This window comes from Pistacia vera, unplaced genomic scaffold, assembly GCF_008641045.1.
Source record: "Pistacia vera cultivar Batoury unplaced genomic scaffold, PisVer_v2 Contig1036, whole genome shotgun sequence".
Taxonomy (NCBI): domain Eukaryota; kingdom Viridiplantae; phylum Streptophyta; class Magnoliopsida; order Sapindales; family Anacardiaceae; genus Pistacia; species Pistacia vera.
The window spans coordinates 105,931-119,367 of record NW_022195068.1 but is presented as its reverse complement, the minus strand read 5'-3'; the positions used below and the strand labels follow the sequence as shown (position 1 = coordinate 119,367).

Sequence of the window (13,437 nt, the reverse complement as noted above, 5' to 3'; positions counted from 1 at the left end):
GCCTTTCATTACCAGCCATTGCATTTGCATGAACATTTTCACTGGGAACAGAAGGTGGAGGGCCTCTTGACAAAACAGAGTCTTCGAATTCTCCCTTGATCTCTACGCTTGAGAGCTTCCGTGATTCAGAAGTTCCTACATGGCAGCAGACTAGAATGCAGAAAATGAACAAAACAGAAATCAAACGAACCATTTTCAGAATGTTTAGAGAAGGTACTAAAATGGCAAGGCTGATCAAATAATGGTTTACGTCGGTATGAAGTTCTGCAAATTGGAGGAGGATTAATTATATACGAAGCATACAATAACCATATATATAAGACTAAAAATACAAGTAGACTTGGCATATTTTTGTCAGGATTGAAAATGTTCGTGGAAAATGTTGGGTTAGGTACAAATGGGCTAATTTATTAAGCTGCCGGCTTCTCTTTTGTATTAGTCTCGTGCACTGTACTTGCTCACATAATACAACTCCAAATATCTGGTCAATATTCAGCAAAAAGACCAATTTTTTCATGTCTGTTTCTTGTATCATACTGCTATGATCATAATAGACAATTGTTTCATGAATTTGTTATTATCAATCGCACGATTTCCATACATACAAATTCACTGCTTTCATCTATGCATAAGTATTGCTCTGTTTCATATATCACTAAGGATTCGAGCTGTCCATTTTACTTTGACCAAAATTTATCAAAGGTAAAAGACGTCCCACATCTTCAGTTGTCTGTATTGTCATATCCTAATTTCCTTTTTTGCTTTTCTTTCCACTATTATTATTATTATTATTTTTTTTTTTTTTTTTTTTTTTTTTTTTTTTTTTTGGTTTCAAGAAATCGATATTTGACTACCCAATGCTCTCAATTGATTATTGATTAGGACAAGCTAATTAAAGCCGGCTTACTTCATGAAAATAGTGGTGAAACTGAGCCAATGAAGCAAGTTAATTAATTTAGGTGGAAGGAAACATTAAGTTACTATTTCGAAGAGCATTTTCAATGGTGTTCTTTATTTTGAAAAGTAACTTTCATATAAATAAAGAGCATCTTCATTAATTTTAAAATATAAAGAACACAATTTATATTCAAATCCAATAAATTCTTTAAATTTAATAAAAATGTTCTTTATTTTCAAGAAAGAGATTTAATGAGAGAGAGAATTAATAAATAAAATACATAGGAACTTGTAGTTTATAATGATAGAGAGTGAAATTTGACTTTCTAAATGTAGAGAGTCAACTCACTCTCTAATTTATATTTTAAAGATAAAGAATCTGTTAGACTCTTGTTTTTATGGATAAACTCTTTATAATAAAGAGTTTTAGTTATATAAAGAGTCATTTGGAGATGCTCTAGTACTTTAGATTAGGATATTCTCCTTACTTTCTTGAGCTTTTAAAGCTCTTATATTTATTTCAGTAAAAAATTAGACCCCTGAGAGATGGCTATCCACTACTTAGCTCAGCAATAAATGTCGATCCTGAATGCACGCAATGAAAATTTTATTCCAATTAGAAGGGATTGATGAATCACAATTCATAGAAACTGAGATTTCATTCACCAATATCGAGACCATCTCCCCCAGGACTTGGACCACAGCCGTCTAAATAAATGAGATGAGTCGGACGACGTCAAAACCTTCGTTGCTTGAGAAATCAGGTGCAATGTCCGAGTTTGCTCGGAAGGAATGATGTTGCCCTTCTCTTGCATCTTGCTCAAGATCAATGCTCCGCATTCAAAGATGGCATTGAAAAGATGAATACGAGAGCGAAAATGAGAAATGTTGTTTTAGGCAAGCATGTTTAATTAATATTAATATTGCTTAGTTGTAATTCTATAAATGATGTTTCCACTATTTACACTCTCTATATATATAAGGGTTTTGAGAATCCATAATCAAAAGCAATGAAGGAAAGGCACATATATAATATATATATATATATATATATATATTATATATAGGAAGATCTGATATTATAATTAATAAGAGAACACTTCTGTTTTTTTTAAATAATTGAAGTACCCACACACATTAGAGTCTGCCAATCCTCAAAGCAATCTGAAAGAAAAGCATATATATATATATAGTAAGATTGATATTATACTTAATATTATAATTAATAAGAGAACATTTTTTTTAGGTAATTAAGGTATTTAGGCCCTAGTTAGTAAATATGGGTATGGCAAAAAAATGTACTAGAATTTTACGAGTATAATACGACAAATGGTGAAAAATACGTTTGTAAAAATTCAGCCATAAAATTCAGATTTGGGAAAAATGCGGTATGAGTATATACGGCATATTGTCAATAATACGTTTTGAGAAATATGGCAATATCAATCTAAGTTTTAGCACTTTTCATCATGAACCACCTAATTAAAATCAATATAGCATTTCAAATGCAAAATATTCAATTAACTAATAACCATTAGACTTAATAATATAACACAAATACACAATATATAACTGAGATTCAAATTATAGTCTCCAGACTCAAACATAATATATAGTCAATATTCAATTATAGTCTCAAACCAAGCACATAACAAAATCAAAATTCAAAGTAGAATTAGAGCTCCAAACAAATAAAATACACAAATAATACAACCAATATTCAAATTAAGAATATTAAGTAAATGTTTTTAATTAGTTTGCTCCAAATGATCTTTTGGTTGGAAAATGGTAATGAACGATCCAGCATTTATTAAGTAGATGTTTTTAATTTGCTCCAAATGATCCATTATTCAGCAATCAAAGGAACCTTCAGAAGCTGTGTTAAATATATCAAGTTTCACTTTGATGATTCTTGAAAATCAGTCCCAAGAATATTCTACTACTAATTGTCTTCATTGTTTCTTGTTACACATTATTGGGTAGTGGGTATACCATATACATAGCCTAACCATTTCTAAAAAGCTAACACTTAAGAGTTTTATAAATTAAAACTTGTATAAACAAAAACTGATATAACCATTTCATTTTCACCCATACAATACAAAACAACAATACTAAATGCAATATTATGGTACGGATACCAAATAACAAATATAACTCTCACAAGCATTTCATCAAACATGTTTCAAATTAATCCATCAATCCACCAACATAACAAATCCATTAATCCACCAGCCCCCACTACTACTCACAGACCAGCAGAAATACAAGCAAATCACCAACATACGAGATTCAAAGAGAGTTAAAAAGAGAAGAGAAGAAATGTGTGCCGGGAGGTTTGAAGAGTTGAAGTCTTGGACTTGAAGCTTGGACCTTGGAGAAGAGAGTCAAAAAGAGAAGAGAAGAGAAGAAGGGATCAAGACCCAAGAGTCAAGAGTCAAGAGATTGAAGAAAAGAGAGTTAAAGAGATGAAGATTTGAAGATTTGAAGAACTGTGGAAGACAATTGACGAAGAGGCGAAGAGGAGAAGGACAAAAGAAAATCTTTTAATTTTTTGCCTACAATAATTCGGCAATAATGCGCCTATAATTTGCGAATTATAGGGATTGGGCATATAATAAGCATATTATACAGCAGCTTTGATAAAATACGTAAATTCGAGTTTTATACGCGAATTTACTAACTAGGCTCAGGCTCACATTGGGGTCTGTCTAATTCTTGAGGGCGCGAAACACCCTACAAGCCTAACGAACCAAAGTAATTGCACAAATATGGTAGGTAAATTTTCTGTAACTTGAACACAAAACTCTCTGAGTATAACTAACCTCAATGGTTAAATGGTTTATCATCAAACCACAATGGAAGATATTATAAGTGAACACTTTTGGGACCAGGGGACTTGAATTTTAGGAATCATAGATGGAAAACAATCTGAATTTTCTAAACCCTTTTAATTTTCTCACATATGATTAATTTGAAGAATGTCTTCGACTTCCTTCATGAATTAGCACTTGTATAAATGGTTGGGCACTTGTTACCTATAAATTTTTCTCAGTTCTTGATTCAATTCAGATTCAAACTTGTGTTAAAATGGTTGTTTTAGTATTCACTATTCACACATATATTATGGTGGTGGTGGAGGCGTAGTCATTCTTTTAAGAATAATATTGTAATTACAAATTATTTATGCAAACTTTTTTATTTAAATTATTACTGAATATTATTATATATATGATGACCAAATCATTTATTTTAATGTAAATTAATTTACTTCAATTTTAACAATTCATTACATTCTAATTATATAATTTAATAACATGAGTGAATGAATAAAATTTGAGAACATTATATATAATTTTTCAGGAAAATCATGTAGAAATCAGGAAAATTATATGTTATATTGCTATTAAAATAAAAACCATATCATATGTATTTTGTATACCATTTCAGTATAACATCAAGGACATTAAAAAAATAATAATTTATATATAATGATAAATTTATTACTCTATAAATGCAGGATACTGCACACCGGATACAATGAAGTGTCTAAACCAAACCCACAATTATATATAGCAATTTGAATATATAATTCAGTATAGATAAGCAGCGACGACTGTAATTGGACTATATAATGAGTCTAATTAATGGCCGGCTCCCGGACTCGGAACAGACTGCAAAATTCGATCAATCTCAGTTAAATGACGAACAAAGAGACGCTCATGCTCATCACTGTCCATTGCATGGCCCTCAGGGAGAGCTCCAAGAACTAGACTGTCCTTCATGGAAGGGACGACCTCTCTCTTCTCCATGTTCAAGAGCTTTCTAGCTTCAATAGACGGTGCAAAAATACAAATTAAAGCAAAGAAAACCGCTAGCAAAACAGGGTTTGAGCGAGCCATTAATGTAGATTATTGAACGAATGTAAAGCTTGAGAATGAATGAATGTTTGAAGTACTGGATCAAATTGGTGGGGTTGTGAGCTATATGTTTATATATTTATAGGTGTGCATAAGGAGAGTCGTGAGGGTAAAGTTATGAGCAGAAAAGTCAGCAAGTTTGAAATTTGTTAAGGTATATTTTGATGGAAGATTAATAAATATGGAAATGCCTCGTGGAAGTTGGGTTAGGTACAAATGAACTAAGCTGCCGGCGACATAGTCCGCTAAAAGTTTCATGCACTGTTCTTTCTTTCTCATGTGCATCAAAAATTTATGCATATTATTCAAAAGGTCAAACTTAATTTATTGTTTTAGCTTTTATTTCATGTGAGAATCTGGGGATCTTCTGATTCAAATTCAATGGAAAAACAGTGGATCTGAAAGCTACACTTTCTGCCAACACGGTGTCGACCCTAATTAATGGTGATTATGTGTAATTTTGTTGCGTGTAAGGCTTTTCAATGGTAGACCAACACAATCACACATCTGTCTCTCGACAAATCAAATATGAAGGAAGATAGAATTTATTAATATGCCGGATTTTAATTGTTACTGGGTTAATTAATATGCCCGATAAGATTAGGTCCAAATTAAAATATATAAAAATAAATAAATAAATTATAAACTTAATGTTCATAAAAGGCAAAATATATTTTGATTTGACATAAGCGTATCTGTTGAGTAATCTAGTTGAAACAAAACTACTTTGTATGCTTATGAGATTCAATGGAAAAATGACAATAAAAAGGGACAAAACGAGAATTCGAGAAGTCAAGACTTATTAGGGAGCTCAAGGCAAATTGTTTAACTACTTAGCATTATTTTACATTATCGTATTGCAAAGTACTTTGCTAATTAAAATATTAAATCAGTTGACATTGATTATATTATACTTCAACTCAAAACTGGAGCAAATATAGCCAGCAAAACATTTCTGGACCCAGAAACTTGGGATATTTGGCTGATTATTGTTACTTAATTCTAACAATATTATTATTTTAAACATTAATAATTTTGTTAAATCAAATATCAAAATGTTTTGTTAATCAAAGTCGTAGAGTTTTATCTTTTAAGTAGTAGAAAAAGATAATTTTTTTACGAAATCCGATCGAATTCTCATAAAGAATTCTCAAATTTTAAATCCGCGCCTAAGAATAATTTCTTTGCATGCTCCCATCTTAGATTCATTTGTTTATACAAGTCAGACCCTAATATAAAACTAGAAGTCAGAATAATGTGTTAAAGGAGCATCGAAACTAAGATTCGCAAAGTATGGTTGAAAAAGGATTAATTTGGACGTACATTGGAAGATGATTTTTTTTCCTTCTCTGAAAACACAAGAAGACTATAAATTAATTAAACCATGGCGGCCATTAATCCCTAGAGAAGGATATTTTAACAACCAAAAAATGTCAAAGCCGTTTTCAATATTATTTTAACAAAGAAAATACTAATGTACTTACTGCTTCTAAACTAGAATTAGCCGGCAATATTATGATAATTTATATAAGCCATCTTAATATTAAGCTTAGACTTGCTAGATTCATGTCACAAACGAATACATTACATCACATAAATGCACTTTTTTTTTTCCTATTGCATGTTTCTATTGATCACTAATTAATCAAACTAATAAATAAACATAAATAAAAAGTGGTTTGTAAATTAATTTCAAAAGTTATAAAAAATGTATATCTAGAGTTGATTATGGAATAATTCAATTCATTAATGGTTTCCAAAAGTCGGTTAGGGCCGTGCAAGGTGTGGGTGGCTATTAAAAATCAATTTTTTTTTTTATAAATTATAATTTACTTTATATTAACTATTTAAGCAAAAAATTGAAAAGGTATAATATGTTTATACGGTATATATACCTGCTTCAAAGAGGATTTGACATTTAAAGCAGTTTCAAGTAAAATATAAATTGTCATTGATTAAATTTTAGCGGTGTGGATATTGATTGAGCTATAACTTACTTCAAAAAACGGACTTGATTATGTCAACTAGCCTCTTGATAAATCACAGTCTAATTTGTATTAACATGACAGAGAAAGAAAGATTTACCCAATAATCAATTAAGTAAAAAATAAATTAGAATTTCCAGATTGCCACTCTCCTATGTATAATCAAAAAACTAGAAAATATCTTTGTAAAGATAAATATGAAATTAATAAAAAAGATTTAGCGATAACTAGTTAAGCAAATCTAATTCCCCATCAAGATGCTATATGAAGACACAGCTATACAAGTAAAGTAGCTCTCTTTTATTTTTGTATTCAACAAATGCTTCACGGTACTAATTAATCTTGAGAAACCCTAATATTTATAAGATGAAAGTTGGGAATATCAAATCAAAAGGTTAATGTCAGATAACAAAAGATTCTTGAAATGATCGAAGAGAAATATTAAAATCATCTCAGAAAAAACATATATTACTAATTACCAAATAAACTCTCATATAAAGAAACTACTGGATGAGTTATTTCATAACAATTTTTTCTAATATAAAAGAAACTACTGGATGAGTTATTTCATAACAATTTTTGCAAAAAAATTCAAGAACTGACACCATGTACATATAATGAAACACAAAATAATTAACAAAGATTCAAACTCCTTGAATTATTGCAAAGATTACGCAAAAAAATTATTGAAATTATGAAACTGGCGCAGAAAAAAAATTGTAATTGACATAGGAACCCAATAAAACTAAACAAACTCTATTGTATTGAGTGGTGCTAATTCTTCATAATTAATTACATTGCGATTTAAAGTTCTGGAAGAATTCTTTACATACAATTTTCACCAAGATTTCCAAGAAACAAAAAAAATAAAAAAAAAATAATTAAGAAATATCAAACTGCTGGTTTAATTCACAACGATTACAGAAATATCACGATTTTGCCTCCAACGTGCTTGTATTGCTTTCTTTGCAGCTCTTGCAAACGGAGAATCTGTTAATCATCGAACGAATTATAGAGTGCATGTTTTGCTATGTTCTCCGCTAAACTCTCTGGACATATTTCTCTTTTGTTCCCTTTAGAATTCTTCAATCTCAGACGGAAATATATATCAGTAACCCATCACTCCGCAAACTACAATATCTCCACTCTCCACCATTACTTTCATCTTCTGCAATATCAGGACGATCGCTCTTCTCGGCATTACCAATTGAATGGACAATTAAAACAACGTTGTTGCAGCGGTGACTGGTATATAAATGTTTGTTACGAAACTGCATAAATCCACTGTCTCCCACTTCGCAGCATGTAAACAATAATCTTTCAAAGTAACAATGCACGCAGTGGAAGAACCTTGAGCCTTAGTGATCGAATAGGCATCTTTCAAACTTTCTTTGGATCCACCACGGCTTCCTTGGGTAAACCGGATAATGCAATAAGAGAGTTTGTCATGAGTCACGTGCATATTACCTGCGTCAATCCTCTTATTCCAGCCACCAACGCCATCAGCCACCCGAAAGTCTGTCTCTTGACAAAGAAGTGGGCATCTTGCCCAAGTGGCAGTGATTTTCATCTTTAGGGAGATATAGATGATCCCATTGTTATCTGCAGTAATCTTTCTCTGCATGGCGAAACCTTCGATTTCTTCTTTTCTGCGACGGCAGACTTCTGGGTGAAGTCTCTTCCGTTATTTGGAAGAACCGAAATTTGATGATAAAATTAAAGTAATCAAGCGAAGTAGTAATAAAGTAGAGAGAGTGAGTTTAATAATGGGTTATTTTCATCTACTGGAGATAGGAAACTCTTCAATGTAGGAACTCTTTCGTTCGGAAACTCTTTTTTTGTTCCTAGTAGAGAGATAGAAATAAAAAGGCTGATTAATTTACCATCCTAACTATCTTGAAACAACGATCACGATCAGTCCCTAAGTTTTGAAACCATCAATGTGCACCCAATTAAATCTCAAATGTTAAAATTAACAATCAAAGGACATTATATCTTTCTTTCCATCATATACAATATTAAAAGAAAAATAAACCCTAATCTCCCTCAATTCTCTTAAATTACAAAAATTACCCAAAATCAAGTGTATAAAACCCTACTAAAAAATATATATATATAATAAAAATGAATTGTTATTAATCTAATTTGTGATTATTAAGTGCCACCATTTATACAAATCTTGTTTTGTCTTAAAAAAGAAAAAAAAAATTATAATAGTATACCACCGTGATACCACATCAGATATTTTAAATTAGAATATATTATTTTTTTGACCATGTTTATGCTTCTCACCATGGGATTTAGTAAATGATGGAATTAGGGGAAGCACATAAATTATTCATCCCTCCTTTGGCTTTATCTTGTTTAATTATATACTCGGGAATAGATAAAGATGACTTAATAACTTTTTAATCATATAGTGTAATATACATATTAAAAATGTGCGATTGACCAGAAAGCCGCCATAAATAATGGACAAGCGAGCTTCATTAATAATACCACTTTTAATTAGACAACATTTGAAGAGTACCAATAGTGAAGGGGCATATTCAGAAATCTCTGTTAGGGTTGCCAAATTAAAATAATTACACATTAATTTTTTTGTCCATTAATATTTATGTTAAAACGGATCAAAATTTGGAAATGTATATATTAATATATTTTTTTAAAAAAAATGTGGGATGGTCACTAGAGTAGCATCCGCCACTGCCAATAGATAAAAAAAAATATATTTAGTCTATACAATTGCAGAAAAAAAAAAAAACCTTCATAATACTAGATCCCAATACATTAGATACTATAGTTATGGCACCATTTGAGCTAAATTGATTAAAAGAGTATAGACTATAAATATGAAAGTTTCATATTGTATTAATAGTTAATATGACACATATATAATACGAATTATGTTTAATATTTCAAATTATTATATAATTAGTCATGTTATGTAATTTCAAATTTATATTAATCTACAATCATTTTTTTTTTTTTTCACTAGCCTAGCTACTTATTCTGTCACGAGTTATATTATATGTTAGAATACACTATTTTTCATTTTTTAAAATTATTTTGTATGTATAGATAATATGTCTACCCGTAAAACTCAATTTAAATAGTCCCTATGCCACTCTCTTCACTAAGAGGATTCACAAACTATTTCAGCTTAAGTCATAATGACAACAGATATTAGTTAACAAACATACCATCCCAATTTAATTGATATTATAGCTAATGGGAAATCTCCAGCAAGTCAGTTGTGTTTCCCAAAGAAAAGGTTATATTTAGAAATTTCTAGGGCTATATAAATAATTTGTGACAATAAACCCTTAATAAAAGTTTTCTCCCAACTCAGATAGTCTATGAACCAGGATGAGTTTAGCTGACAGCTATACAAAGACATACATAATGAACGTAAGAACTTTGCAACTTCTAGCATTAACCAACTGAAGTATGTAATTGAGATGAGTTAAATCCTCTCAACAGAAATTCATAAAAGTTCTAACCTAGATGAAACAGAACACAAAAATTCACCAATCCAGATTATACTAGAAGCAACATGGTAAAACATAAGCACCACAAACAAACCCCATTATACCCTTTTCTTCCATCTATAGGCCATTGAGTATACATCCAAATTTATAATGGTGCTCTAACAGATATAATATATTTATCTTCTGCAGGATTACCAGATGTAAATTTTTGCTTTACATCTTACAGTGGTTTTAGTTCAAACAATAATCAGGTATCGACTAGCAAATACATATATTAGCACCTTTCTCGCGTCACACACATAGATAATGTCATCCCAGCAGCGCCTGTTAATCTGTATCAAATAGTACATTCCTTTCTCAGAGCATCAAAAGTGTTCTTAACAACTCCAAATTATGAGTGTCAAATGTGGCTGGCACCCCACTTGTGCAGCCCAGAAGTAATTTATGACTCACCTCTTCAGAATGCCTCACTTCTTGCAAGTATGGTTAAGTATACAAATTTTGCAAACAGTAAGACTTAAGGCCTATCCTGCACGTGCAGACATCATAACAGAAAATCATGTTTTCAGTGAATAAAACCCAATTTTCTATCAGCAATCTTAATTTAGGGAATAATCAAGATTTTGTTAAGCTCTGAGGCATTTGAAAGCTCCTTCTTTTGCATACTGTAGAAATAATCCTCCAGGTTTCATAATCAATAACATTCCTAGTCAAAGTACTCAAACTGCATAAACACTCCATATCCCTACCTGACACAGACCATTGATAAAATTATGTACACTTGCAGTACGAGCACATGACCTGAAAATCATCTCATCCAGAATCGATGCTGCAGCTTGAACTGCATCCCATCACACAGCCACTCAAAAAGTATCCTATATGATACCACATCAGGAGCACAACCTCGCTAGGCATGTCTTCAAGCAGATCATTTGCCTCGTCCAATTTTCCCTCCTTACACAACCCACCAAGTATCACATTTAACTAATAACATCCGCCTTACACCCATCTCTCAATCTCATCCAAAACTTTAAAGGCCGCTTCAAATCCCTTTCATTGCAAACCCATTAATCATTGCATTAAAGTCACAAATTCATTTGCACCCATCTCTCTCTCATTCCTCCAATACCCAAAAGCATCCGCCTTCCTCCCGCCTAAAAAGGGGCGCAATGAAAGTAGAATAAACCGCCGTATCCACTCCATCTCGTTTCCACATTTCTTCTTTCAACCTAAAAGCTAAGCTCAACTCACCAACATCACAATATCTTTTATCAATGATGCATAGACATTCTCATTAGGCCTCACCTTATACACTCTCACATATCATCCTTCAACTTCGAGCTTGTTTAACTCAATTCAAACAAGAGCCATAAATCAACGTCCCAAAAGTACCTCATCAGCCTTAGACCTCTTCTTAGCATTGCACAAACACACTCCACGCCTCCTTCAATTTCCCATTCACACACACAACCTGAATCAATAATTAACATACAAGAATCCGCGCTCCATACTTCCTCCATACGTGCAAAAACTTCCCTATCTTATCAAACTCCTGCACTTAATATCGCATTCAACAATGAGTAAAAGATTTCACCGTTCTCTGCACCCAAAACTCGGCATTTCATCGAACACCAGGAGCGCGTGCTCCCAAACGCGCGCGTCCATAAAACCTATAACATTGCAGAGATTATCTCTTCGGGAGAGATGCGAGTGTCTTGCTTGAGTTGATGAAGTATTTGACGCATTTCGTCGAACATCTTCGGCGACCAAGCTTGGTGATTATGAGGTCATAGTTTAGATGACTGTAACGAAAGGGTTTGACTGGAGGTGTTTGATTGGTGTTGGGTGTAGGGTTTTGAAAGAGTTGGAGGGCGGTTTGGGGTCTTTTGGAGGCGGAGGAGGAGGAGAGTCTGAAGGAAGATATGAGTTTTGGGTTGGTCATGTTTTCTTCGTTTGAGAGTTCGTTGGCAACCGCCAAAAACTGTTACGCAAATGGCAGTTTAATTAAAGTTCAATTTAATTCTTCTAATTTATATTGTAATCCTAATTAATAGAATTTCGGCTGCGTTTGGTTGAATTTGGGGGTTTTGGGGAAAATTTTTTGAAAAAAGTAAAAAAAGTTGAATTGGGCGGGTATTAACGAGGTAATTTATAAATTAATAAAATCTCCTTTATGTTTGTTTTTTTTACAAAATACCCCCTATAATAAAACATTAAAAGTTAACAAAATACCCCTAACCCACCCTCAAACACCCCAGCCGGCGACCACCACCGGAGGTGGCCGGAGTCGCCGTATGGGCGCATGACGGTTGGATCTTGCGGTCATGCGTCGCATGGCCTTTCCGGCCGAATCTGGCCGTATTTACTCTCAACGAGGGCAACAAACGGTCGTCGTTGATGGTCAACGACGACGTTTGTTGGCCGTCGTGACCGAGTGTTACGGCCAAAGATCTGGTCGTCAACGGCCAGTCTTTGGCCTTAGATCTGGCCTTTTCGGCAGATCCACCGTGGATCGGCCGGAAAAGGCTAGATCGCGCACAGCGATGCCACGTCATGTCCACAATTCCGCTCGGTAGTGCGCCATTCTACCAATTCCGGCCATTTTCGGTGGTGTGCCGGAATCTGGTAAATTGGATTATGGGTGTTTTTGTAATTTAAAAAAAAAATATTAGGGGTATTTAATTAAATTGTAAATTTAAGGGGTTTAAAAAAGTTGAATAATTTTGGGAGTAGTATTCCCAAAAATCTGAAATTTGGGTAATTTACGTTTAACTTTTTTGGGAATCTAAAAGTAGTATTCCCAAATGTGAAACAAACGCAGCCGATGATTATATAGTTTTGAAGCAGATATTAAAAAACTAATTTAATCAAATTTCAGTTTCAGAAGAATAAGACAAAATTGAATATATAAATTTGATTTTTCATGAATTGAGAGAAAAAACCCTTCTATTTCATAACGTATTCAAAAATTATATCATAATAAAAATTATTTGATTATGATATAAGTTGTTGAGTTAATGACATTTGAAGAAAGAATCACTTGTTGAGTTCTCGTATGTTTTGTGTCCACAAACTAAACAAAAAGTGATGGTATTATAAAAATAGCAAAGATACAATGCTCTGAAAATCGGATCGGGAGTCGAC

The 13,437-nt window shown here is 32.5% G+C and overlaps 1 pseudogene; it reads right to left on the bottom strand.

Annotated features, from left to right (window-relative positions):
* Positions 1 to 10,810: 10,810 nt before the first annotated feature.
* LOC116124438 lies at positions 10,811 to 12,235 on the bottom strand (annotated as a pseudogene).
* Positions 12,236 to 13,437: the final 1,202 nt, after the last annotated feature.